At 42.6% G+C, this 11,405-nt stretch overlaps 1 pseudogene; it reads left to right on the top strand.

The window, feature by feature from the left end:
* The first annotated feature begins 8,681 nt into the window (after nucleotides 1–8,681).
* Nucleotides 8,682–9,183, top strand: LOC108768484 (uncharacterized; annotated as a pseudogene).
* The last annotated feature ends 2,222 nt before the right edge of the window (nucleotides 9,184–11,405 follow it).

The raw sequence follows: 11,405 nt of genomic DNA, 5'->3' as shown, positions 1-11,405 counted from the left end.
CCCCCCCCCCCCCCCCTCTCTCTAATAGCTATCTAACGGAGCAGATAAAATCGTAGGTAATCGCTATTCTAAAGCCTCCAGGTCAAGAGACTTCAGCGTCGAAATGATGAAAATTCTGGGGGAATTACGTTTTTTCTTGGTTTACGGCATAAGAGTTCTCCAATAATACTAATACAGATATATAGAAGTCGGATATCGCTATATAATGCGTCGTCTGCGAAAGTATTATACATGATCCGCAAAGCGTAATAACCCGTTGTTTTCTCCTTGAATTGTTGATCCCTCTCGGTTATCCCAAACCACGTTTTGCGCCATGGTGTATCGGCGCAATAAAATGTACACAAAATTTTTACGATCGTAGACACGGTAAGAATTTATTTCGCGTAAGACAGAGCGAGACGGCAACAATTGCACGTTCACAAAAGAAGTGTCATTGCAGGATATAGCGATAGCTATGCAATGTCCTTATATCGGAAGAATAAGCAGTGAAACGAAACGCAGAAAATAACAAAATAAATAATGAAATAGGAATGTGCAATAAGCTATAATAGCCGATATATTTATAATTCTTATTTTAAAACCGTTTCAAATAATATACTAATTCAGCTCTGTGCAAGTCGGTATTTATAGTCGATTCTTATATTTGAGACTATCTTAAATACAGATGTTATAAGCTGATCAGAGGCTGTATCAACTTCTTTAAGACAATACTTAAGATTGTGAATGCTGGTCAGTGATACGTCTTTGTTTAATGTCCAAATGAGAAAGATACATGCCGTTTAATGATAAAGTGAATCCAATATAAATTTGTTAATAATAAACTACGTGGTTTTGTATAAGGCTGTAAGAAACGGTGAGAACATGTTATTTGCGATACTTCCATGCGACGTACAATGGGCCTTGCATCACGCGTTTACTTAATATCTCGCAAGGCGCGATTTTCGCGGGCGTTATTCGTCATTGTCACGTCTGAGAAACGAAGCTGGTGTAGAAGAACTTATCGTCCCGTCTGTCGGGGCATGCAGTGGGTAAATCTTCGTGAAACGCGAAGGACGAGACTGGAAAATTTCGCGCTCCGTTTGACGTATGTCATATAAATCAAAAGGCATTTCTACCGGACGATAAATACGTCTGGCGTTTTTTTTTCACAATGTAACACAAGCTCGTGGACGAGTATACCGTCCGGTTACTTGTTGCGCTCAACTGCTCGCTCTTCGTACCTTCCAACGTATAACTTTAATCCGATTTTCAGCACGAATGCAATCTTCATCCTAGAGACCGAAGTAATCTCATCCTTACGAAACTATCGAGAGCTATCTATAATCCAATTTCAATTGGAGCTTAATCTTCAGCTAATTTCAAATAAACCATACCTCACTCGAGTAGGTACGATCATCAGAATGTTTAATGTTAATAAGCTTGAGAAAGAATTATACATCGCGTACATCCGATCGAACGTTAATAGAGAAATACAAGTCTCAAAGAGTTATTTTCGGCTTTCGATTATGAGATATAAATTTTATTTTTCCAAATGTTCACCAAACGTAACTATTGATGTGTAATATACACTTCCCAAGGAGAACAGAACGTTAAAATAATGTCACTTTGATGTTATATTTTTTTTCTTCGATCGATTATTCAATTTATGTCACTTTTTTGTCATGACCAGTCAGTATGACATTATTTTGACTTTCTTGTTCTCCCTGGGTACGTATATTTATCTTTCGCACGACGAGGTCGTTCGCGGATACTCGGGATGTCGGAATCACGAAGATATTAAGTGACGCGGACGCGTTCGCGAAAGAGCTTGCCAGGAGGGCGCGCGTAATTTGGTCCCCCGTTCCTCTTTCGCGAAACGAGGCCGTTTTTAAACCGGGCACGTACCATATGTTTATTCAAATTTCCAACACGCACGTGAAACTTTCGCCTCCCTTTTCCTCCTCTCTGTCGACCGCCATGTCCTTTCTCCTTCGCCGTTTTCGCGCGACCTACCAGCGCAGTTCACCAGCCAATATTTCATGGTGTGCACCTCGGTGTGCACCAGTAGGTGGGTGGGTAGGTAGGTGGATGCAGCACCCCCGGAATTGCAAGGAGATTGCCGGCCATGTCGCGCCAAGTCGACGTAACCGCACGTGTTCGCGGAGTGAACGTGCTGTTTAAAATCCGCATGTTACAGCACATTACAAGCACCTCTTGGCCGCCTTACAGCGCGTTTGTCTTCGCCGGCCGGCTGTAATAGAATAATCCGGTCTAGTCGCGGCCATAATTCATCCCCAGGTACTATTCTGATACTTTCAAAACTTAGCGGCGAACGTACGTATGATATATGTGCGGAATATTGTCGATGTTACGTTTGTAATCCATCATCGAGGACACATGTTTGAAATGACGATTATTTGCGAGAGAGACAGGTAAAAATTATCAGAGAAGTGTTTATTGTATTGATCATTTAATACTTGATTATTCTTTAATCTTCCATAAAGCAATTACTAGTTTACTTCTGTCATCGACAAGATAACGATATAACTGAATATATGTATAAAATATCTTGATTGCATAAAAAATATAGAAATATATAAGGATAAAAATATTCTTTGTCTTTGTTGCCTCGGTGGTTTAATGGCTTAGAACGCTCGTACGGAATACAAGAGATCCGGGTTCAAGTCCCGACTGAGGTAATATTTTTCGCAATAAATTTATTAACAGTTTCAACATATTAACATCTTTATTATATTTATATATCATATTAACTAACAATTAATTTATACATCATATTATATTTATATATCATATAATTATATATTATATATCATATTAATATATCATATCTTTATTATATTTTTATATCATATTAACAAATTTATTATATTTATATTTATTATATTTATTATATTAACATCTTTATAATATGATGCTTGATGATAGCATTAAATTATTAAATTGCTTGTCAATTTAATTCGCGATTACTAGAATAGTTTTAATTGCGTTTATAGTCCGGAAAAACAATTCGATGCGCAGTTTGAAAAGACTACAATATGGTATACATATGCAAGTACATATATAGTGTATATTAGTAATTCAAGATTGAATTATTTAAAGCAATGAAGATCCAGCTTCAACCGTAATAGGCATTTTAAATTTCTAGTATGGATTGTGAATCTTTGTCTTTGTCTACGCTACGTTACATTATTATTATTTATTTAAATATCGATATAGTGCTTTTCAATTAAGATTATTATAATTTGAATTGCACACATAAATTTCAACATCAAATTAGAGTATGATCTTTAATATTAATCTCAGATACTTAAAATTTCTTCATTTTAGCACCTTGAAATTCCTTGCATTGTTATATCGATGATCTACAAAAAACCTCTTTCGAATCTCATATTTCACGGTTTTTCGAACTTCGAACTTTAAGTCAGAGACGAGAAGACGATCGTCAGAAGTGCCCTACGTTGGGGAAAATCGCCGTAAACGCTATGACGCGGGGGTGATCGCGTGCCAATCGCACCAACCTGAAACGCCAGACTGGCCGAAAATATTCTCTCTTAGAAAAACCAATCGGCCGGAAGCGACCGATAACCAAGGAGCCGAAGGTCGAAGGGCAATGGCAAGACGGTCTCGTGGGAATGGGCAAAGGCGACGATGAAAGGGCCGTTGGAATGCGCCGACAGAGGGGCACCGCCGTCGAAGAACCTAATTGATATGAGTAGATGATAGATAAGATACTAACGATCGCGCCGGATAAGAAATAAGAAATGTGAATTCGACTCCCCACGAAATTCCACGTCTCATTCACAGCAATTCCGTTCGACGGAGACTTTCTACTCTATTCCATCATTTCTTCGGGGTACGTCATTTGGCATTACCAGGAATGTCATAGAATTTTATTGAATGTGGACTTTGATCGCTGATGATGTCAAGTGGGCATTTATAAGAAATAATGGATTCTTGGAATTCTCAATTAACACAATATATAAATAGTATTTAAAAAATTTTGATTAAAATTTATATTGTTTTTATTTGAAAACATTAATTCCGCTGTCTTTTTTTCCATATATACATTTGAAATATTTGAATTAAATTAATTGCGTTTTAATTTTAACTTAAATTAAATAAAAGTTTTTTTTTATGTAAAATGAAATGTAATACTTATCAAAGAGGAAAAATTAAGAAAATTGTAGCATCTATAAGAACGTTGCGGGCCATCCACATCCATTGCGCGTTTAAACATAAAATAAAAGTAAATCGGATAAGAGGATTAAATGCTGAGCGTTCCTAGTGCACCCTCATCTGTTTACGCCACTGTGTCTACCGTTTTATCCGAAAGCGTGCAGAAGATAAGGTACCAGGGCCATAAATTGCGTGCGTTCAATCCAAAGAGGGTAGGAGGATAAACGCGCACGCGAGCGAAGGGATGAAGGTGGCGAGGGAAGGAGGAATGAGGAAGAGAGGACAGGGTCGGCACACTCTGCAGCGAATTTCTTCGCGGATTAATATTTGCGGCGGCGGCTGCGGACGACGGCTTCCTACAAGGCGAAAAGGGAGGTTTCCTCGCCAGATCCAGGAGATGGAACAAATAACGAACGCGACGTCCGGGACAAATGGGGAGGATCCATCCCCGGACTAACCGAGGTAACATGATACCCCACTCGAAAATCTTTGAACTTTGAAGAAAAGATAAAAAAATGTTCTTACTGAAAGCGCGACTTTATTCATCGCGACTAAACAGGAATTCCCCCAAATAATCTTTCGAGGACAATTGGTGTGCAAAATGATGCAAGAAGACACGATAAAAATGTCATTTCACGAAGACATGCATGTGTATGCAAAATTTAATTTCTTTGAAATCTTCTTTTGCAAAATCGAAGATATTTGTTGGAGAGGATATCCTGTTAGATATTAAAGGAGCAATAACTTAATCCCTTAAATTAAATAACGTTTTTTGTTATTTTTAATCTCTATGTGTGTCAAAATGTAAATCAATTCATTTCTGTAGTTACAAGGTTTTAAAGTAAACAACGTCCATATTATCATATGCACTTAATAAATAATAAACTAAATTGAGGTCAAATTTAATACATTCTCTTCATTTAAAATGTTTAATTCCATTGTTTTAATTAAATTAGCAACATATTAAGTAAGAACAGTGGCGAGACTTATAGAAATGATTAAAAATAATTCAAGTTGGATATAATTTGATACAACCGTCATTATTTTTTTCATAAATATTATTTAAAATTATATGATTAATCCAAAGTCTTAATTACCATTCTATTTGTAGAATACATGATATTTCCAAGGTATCTTATATTTTTACTGTTTTGTACACATATGTCTTTCTTAAATTTACCTTAGATCTTAAAATCCTTCAAGAATTAACGTTCACAATTCTTAACTACAAAAACTACGACGACCAACGTCATTCATCGTGAAAAAATCGATAACATTATGTCAACGAATGATCGATCGAATCGTTACATATCATAGTTTATCTTTTAATAAATCGTGATATATCCGAACTTTTCGTAGCGCACATTTCCGCGACACCTGTCAAGTACGTTCCATTAAAAATGGTGGATTTAGGTGGGTCGCGTCTTTGCTTGGCAGATATTTAACCGCAACGTCGCGTAACATCAATACTGAAATCGCGCTGTCGCGATCTCACAATCCCATCCCGATGATATTTTTCAAAAGATATGTTTAACTCAAAGCTCGTGAAATTAAACCGTCAAAAATATTTTGTTATACTTTAAAATAATTCAATATTCATTGTTTATACAAATTTTTAATTACTATCTAGGTTTTATATAATGAAAAGAGTAAAGCAACGAAAGGTTTATTTTTCAATTATTGCATGTTTCTGACAGAGTCAGCAATTACAGCAGAAGTTGTAATCCCTGAAAAACGAATGGAGAATTATAAATTTGTACGCAACGATTTAAAGACCTATTTGTAGTCGGAGGGTCATCGTCGTTACATCGCGCATCGGCAAATCCGCCACTGCGGAAGGTCTGGGATTCCTATGGGGGTACGAAATCAGGATCGGGCGGAGAATGAAAACAGGAAGGAGACAGCGGATCGACCGACCCTCTTCTCCCTGTTCCTTTTGTTTTGTCTTTGACATACGCTCCGGTGATACCGTCCTCTCCTCTTCCGGCGTTGAATCTATTCGAGCGTGAGGGATGCGACTGACAGTAGGAATTGTTATATCTCAGCGGGCCAGACGGACGTAGTTCATCGATCTTCGACCGGTCGACGCCGCTGCTGTCGTCCACGCGATGGATTGGTTCCTACCTTCGTTAAAATTAATCAAGCGAAGCGCCGCCGCCGCGCCGCGCCGGTGCGATTGCCTTTGCCTACCGCCCGCAACAATTCGCAGTATATTACTCGGATATGCATGCCGCACGTGTATTTGTAAGATATACCGGATGTCCTTGGCAGGAATCTGTTTAGATTCACGACCAATCGATCTTGATGAAGGAATGAAACGATATTAAATCCATCGTCATTGCGAAATTATGAAATTTAATGGAAAGGAAAACGCGGAACAGATAAGTATATACTAATAAAATCAGCATCTTAATAAAATTGATCCTTATGCGAGTTATTTTATCATTAATTTAGCTTTATACTTTATCTCTACATTATATATTGACCCAATATTGGCTATACATTGATTTTCCAATATTGAGTCCCGTTGCTAAGTTTGAGAGGGAGTATGTACGGCTTCGTCCCTCCGCCGAGAGATGGGGAGGCTTCGTACTTCCTTCTCGTGCGTGAGGGATGACTCTATTCGGGCTAGGGATGTTCCGCTTTCCGATGCGGAGGATTGCAATCGCCGATCGCGGCAGAAGAATCATTCTCCTGCTACTATGCTGGAGGAGGGGAGACGTCGCGTTATGCGCGAGGAACTCCCACCGGCGTATCGGCCACCTCTTAAAGGATACGTCTGGTGGACGAGCGTGTTCCCAAACGCGTGGATAAAAGGGGGCGCATTGTTGCGTCGACGGTGACTGAAGAGGAGACTGAGCTTCAGAGGATGCAGTAGGGGACTAACCGCCGGACACTGGTCCGGACAAGGGAGAGCTCTGGACGGAGATGATCGGTCGGTTCAGTAAGAGAAAGAGGAAGAGGAAGAAGCGCGCGGGGAGGGTTCCTACTGGTGTCGTCGCTCCTCCTGGGCGTTCTGCTGTGAGGGGTGCTGGTGCGGGCGTGCGGGACCGGTGTTTCGGCCCCTTCGTATTCGGGCGCCTAGAACAGCAGCTGTGTTGATTAGGTGCGGCAAGAGTGGTCCATCTTACGCGGAGATGGTAGGCTTGGCAAGGAGTAAGATTGACCTTGCCGAGCTGGAAACCGCGGATACGAGAATACGTAGGGCCAGACTGGTGGTATCCTCGTGGAAATTCCCGGCGAGGGATCGGAGTCAAGGCCGACGTGCTTTCGGAGAGGCTGAGGACAATCTTTCGTGAGCATGAGGATCGGGTCTCCGTTGTCCGTCCAGTGCGGAGGTTGAAGATTCGACTCCTGGACGTGGAACAGTCAATCATTGATGTAGAGGTGATTGACAAACTTTTGGAGGCCGGGTCTCTCATTGGGGTCAGAAAAGAGGGTGGAAACGCTGCGCCCTGGAAGGGGCGGATTAAATTCCATATGGGTGCAGTGTCCCTTCGTCCTTGCTGAAAAACTTATGGGAGAGAGACGTATACGGTTGGGGTAGTCGTCTGCCAGAATTCTTTCCCTAGCCAGGCGTCGCCTCCAGTGTTCCTGATGCCTGGCGGTTGATCAACTACCGGAGCGCGGAGGATAGGTCCTCTCTTTGTTTCAAATGTGGTCAGGGAGGACATAGGTCCTTTTTAGGGGCGAGGCCATCCTGCCCAGTGTGTACCTCGCGCGGCTGAATGCCGAGCATAGAGCGGGCGCTCCGTCGGCCCTCCCTGTAACAGGTGATCGGGAAACACGGGTGGAGGAGACAGCGGCGATAGTCAATCGGGGGACTACCTGTCTGCCGGTGAGGAGAGTATGGTGGTTGATCTTCCCAATGGCCAAGTTGGCCTTGATTAATTTCAACCATTCCAGACCTGTATAAGACTGATTGCGTAGGTTTGTGAGGAGGAAGGCTTAGGATTAGTTGTGGTCACTGAGCCTCATTCTGTGCCGACGGATGGCAGGTGGTACGCGTCTTCGAACGGGTCCCCGATCGCTGCCATTGTATGGTCTAGGAGTGACCTGCCATCCTCCCCAGCGATGCGGGGCGAGGAATTTGTGACCATCGAGTGGGGGAGAGTGATAGTCTTTAGCTGCTACTTCTCACCCAACAAGACGGTCTGCAGGTTTACCCGTTGGTTATCCGAGCTGGAAGGCGATCTATCGAAGTATGTCAGCAGACCGGTCCTGCTGCTCGGCGACTTTAACGCGTGATCCCACTTATGGGATAGAGGAAACGAGAACCTCAGGGGAAACATTTGGACGGACAGAGTGGGGCTTAGCCCATAGGTGTCGTTTGATAAGACGGAGACCGTTGCTTTTATAAACGACGACGTTCCGGACGCTTCCCTTCGGTGGGGGGAGGGGCGGTGGTTCGCGTGGGGTTTACTCTGAAATACCTGGGACTTGTCCTGGATTCGGGGTGGACCTTTCGGGACCATTTCCGCCTCCTTCTCTCCAAGGCTTTCGGGATGGCGGCTGCCCTGGGCAGGTTAACCGCCAACATAGGCGAGCCGGGGAAGACTAGGCGCCGCGTGTATGCGTCTATGGTTATGTCGGTCGTCCTATACGGCGCCCCGATCGTGGACACAGATCGTGGCGAATGACCGGCGTATTTGTCGCAGGGTGGAGCAGCTTCAGCGGCGGCTTTCTTTGAGGACGATCAGGGCGTACGGCACCGTCTCGCATGAGGCGGCCATTCCTGCGAGGGCGATGCCTTTTCGCTTCATGGTCGATAGGCTGAGACATACATATTTGCGGAGATGCGAGGCTCTGCGTAGGGACGGCTTCATCTTGCCTGGGGATCGAACATTTGCGCGAGAGGTGGAGCGATGTCGCTCTGTGGCACGTTGGCGCAAGGATCTTCCGAGTCTTCCCCCGAAGGCACCTGGATTTACTGTCCGGGATGCTCTCGTTGGACGTGTGGGAGACTGGGTGGATCAGTCTCATATTGGCGCCTCACGTACCGCATGACCCAGAGGCTGACGGGTCATGGGTGTTTTGGGGCCTACCTTTTTGAGATCAGGCGGTCGGCTTCGCCTGTCTGCGCGCATTGCAAGGCGGCAATGGACACGGCTGTCCACACGCTTCTGTTTTACTCTGTTTGGACAGAAAAACGGGAGGAACTTGTTAATTGTTTGGGACTTGAGGCCCTTGATAGGACATACAGGTCGATCTTGACAGCAGCCATGGTCGACTCCTTTCCGTGTTGAACGGCTCTCGCGAACTACTGCCTAACTGATGTCGTTATGCGTAAGAAGGAGTGGGCGGAGCGTGAGCGTCGGGCCCTGGAGAGGCGTGGGCGATCCTTGGGATCTGACAGCTGAGATGTGGAGCATGTATATAAATAGGCTTAATTTTAATTTTTATTTTTAGGTTAAGTTCTCTTTTAGGGATACCAGACGTTTGATGTGGGAGCTTATGCTCCATGACTTGGAGGCATCCTGATAAAATGCCGGGTACGCGGTTCCGAGGTGCTCTCAACTAGTCTTGCGGTGGTTCTGGTTAAGGGGAAGTTCTTTAGCGAAGTAGGAGATGGTGTCCCCATGGGGAAGACGCGGACCCATCGAATCTCGCACATCCAGGGGATCGGCTCCTAGGCGTCTTCTCGTCATTTGGTTACGTTCTCCTCTTGGGAGCATCCCGGATGACGGGCTTTGTGAAGATTTTTCTCTTCCTCTTGCAAACAAAAAAAATATGGCCCAATATTATAAATATACTTTATAAACACATATTTTAAAGCAAGCACTTCTTAAATTAGAACTATGTAAGTATACATGCAAAAATACGTACACGATGCAAAAATATGAAAAATCTTTCTGAGATATGTTTCTTTAGAAAGCTTTTTCAATATATCCGATATTTAATGAAAGCAATCTTGTAGTAAGCTCTCGTTGACATGAAGAGTTTCCGATATACTTACAATCGAGTTCACAGCAATGATTCGCTTCAGGGCATGCTGCTTTTAATCTTCAACTCCGACTGGGTGGTTCTCGGCCACGCAACGACGGTTCATCTCGGATTCCTTAATAAATGAGTTTTTTATCGAGTTTTCGCTCGACCGAGTCGAATCGAGTGCAGCCTCGCTCATATATATCAGAAACTTATATATCGAGACTCATTCAAACTCTCGTATCGCCATCAATCTTTTCGGAAAAAGGAGACATGAGGGCACATACCGTATAGGAAGATTATATACGGAGCCTCGATGGCTTTGGCAATAGATTAAAGGCCATGGCACACACCTTCCATAACAATGACCATAAGACATATAGGGTGCGTTCGGGGAGACGCTATTCGTGCTATTTAGCGCTGCAAACTGTTCGCGGAGCTGCAGATAGCGCTAACAAACACGATCACGACGTCACTAACGGTAGTGTTTTACGTCATGACAGAGCGCCATCAACGCTATTCCTTCCGAGGTAGTGTATTGATAGCGTAGTGTTTGCAGGATTTTGAACAGCATCACTATAATATCACATGGGTCGAATATAACAAAATAATCAATTGATTGATAAATTTCTGCTTCCGATTTATTACTATTGCTTATTGCAGAAAGCCTGGTATTGCTAATAAGAGACTTTCTGCAATAAGCAATAGTAATAAATCAGAAGCAGAAATTTATCAATCGATTATTATATTATATTCGATTTTGATTGATCAATTTTTAGCTTCTGACTTCTCATTTATTTCTAATGGCTTTTTGTAATATTACTGGTTATTGTCTCTATTCGTCGTTAATAAAATCTAAGGTTAATAAAGTCTCAATGTAATAATGCCCGTAATGCCAACGCTACCAACGCTAATGTCGTTCGCGGAGCTTGCAAACGCTATCGCGCAATTGGCTCTACGAACAGCATTGGTAGCGTTTGCGTTCATAGAGCGAATAGCGTCTCCCCGAACGCACCCACAGTAAGAATGAGCCCATGGTGTAATATAAAGACAAGGTGTAACATTGCGCATAATGGCGGTGGCATAATAGAATAACCAATCATATTTGGGTCCAAATGCAACCGCGAAATTTGAATACGACATTATGAATTTAATGATATAAATAACATAAAATCATAAAATCATGATTTTCAATAAAGTACAACATAAATATACCTGAAATAATAAAAGTTGAGTAAAAAATTACCCCGCAAATCGCCGGTTCGCGTAATAGCCGTATCACACTAGCGACTCGCGACTGCGAC

This window comes from Trachymyrmex cornetzi, unplaced genomic scaffold (genome assembly GCF_001594075.2).
Source record: "Trachymyrmex cornetzi isolate Tcor2-1 unplaced genomic scaffold, Tcor1.1 scaffold8, whole genome shotgun sequence".
NCBI classification, from domain to species: Eukaryota; Metazoa; Arthropoda; class Insecta; order Hymenoptera; family Formicidae; genus Trachymyrmex; species Trachymyrmex cornetzi.
This window is presented reverse-complemented; position numbering and strand designations above follow the sequence as displayed.